Source organism: Trichechus manatus, unplaced genomic scaffold (assembly GCF_000243295.1).
Source record: "Trichechus manatus latirostris isolate Lorelei unplaced genomic scaffold, TriManLat1.0 scaffold00119, whole genome shotgun sequence".
Lineage (NCBI taxonomy): Eukaryota > Metazoa > Chordata > Mammalia > Sirenia > Trichechidae > Trichechus > Trichechus manatus.
Window position 1 is genome coordinate 1279664 of NW_004444055.1, and position 1504 is coordinate 1281167.

Here is a 1504-nt window from a genome sequence, read left to right on the forward strand (position 1 = left end):
GTGATAATTAATCCCTCATCTTATTTTGAGACAGTTTCTTTAATCACTTCACTGTCAGTTTCCAAAACTGAAATTGTTAAACACAGTGTATTCGCAAACTATATTCTACCTGCGTCCAAAAAGGATGTAAGATACCTGAAATTTGTCACCTCTCTTATTTACCTGTTAATAGTAGCAAGAGGAACAATTTATATTTATACAACGCTTTACCGTTTGAAATGTCTTCCATTTACTCATTGGAATCTACTCTAAACCTTGTAAGCTTGCTAGTTATTATTATCTACACTTTAGAAACGCAAAAAACAAAAAAAACAAAAAAAACTGTGTTTCAGAGAGGTAAATAACTCTCCCAAGGTTTAGATTTACGTCTTCATACTCCAAATGCAATATTCTTTTCACAATAGTAGATAGTCTAAACACATTGCTCCCCAGAAAGAATTGAGTTTGGAGGTTTTCTTATTATTGTTTATTTTTGTGAGTTTTGTAGGTTTTCAAATACGCCATAACTTTGTTTAATTTGCGTTTTGTTGTTCACAAGCAAGGTGGTGTAATTTACCACATGTGAGCCTAATGCGTTTTCTCTTATCTAAACTGTCTATTCATGCCTTTGAATAGACAGGAAGTAGAATCTTTCACCACATCCTCTTTGGCTGTCTTGTTTTGCTTTGTGGTAGATAAATATTCTCCTTTTGTATCCTGTCATACTCAGTTACCTGACAATAATCCCCCTATGAAATTAACTTGTTGGAAAAGACCTTTTTTGTAAATCTAAGGGGTACAACCACCACCCATCTGTCAGTTTGTCATATTGAGGTGGCTTGCATGTTGCTGTGATCCTAGAAGCTATGCTACCAGTATTTCAAATACCAGCAAGGTCATCCATGGTAGAAAGGTTTCAGCAGAGCTTCCAGACTAAGACAGACTAGGAAGAAAGGCCTGGTGATCGACTTCCAAAAATTAGCCAGTGAAAAGCTGTGGATGACAACAGAGTGTTGTCTGATTCACTAGTTTTACACAGGTGATTAGGAAGGATCAGTTGCTGGAGGAGGACATCATGTTTGGAGAGTAGAGGGCCAGCAAGCACGAGGTAGACCCTCAGTGAGATGGACTGGCACAATATTCACAATGGTGGATTCAAACGTGCCAGTGTTTATGAGAATCGTGCAGGAACGGACAACGTTCCTTTCTGTGTATATAAGGGTGCCATGAGTTGGCATCAGCTCTATGGCATCTGTCTATCTATCTATCTATCTATCTGTGTGTCTATCATCTATCAACCTAAAGTGCGCAACAAAAGTTATGAGAACTGCTGCAACTAGTAACCATTCTTGTACCTAGAATCCCACGGATCAGCTACCCTCGGGGTTCAGCTCCTTATAAAGCAGGGTGTTCTATCTGTACTCACACAGCTGAAGTCCACCAAATTAGTCTCACGACTGACCATTTTGGCTCTGCTGTGGTTATCCAAACAGGTTTCCCATGTGTCTTTCTGAGAGGGAATTTC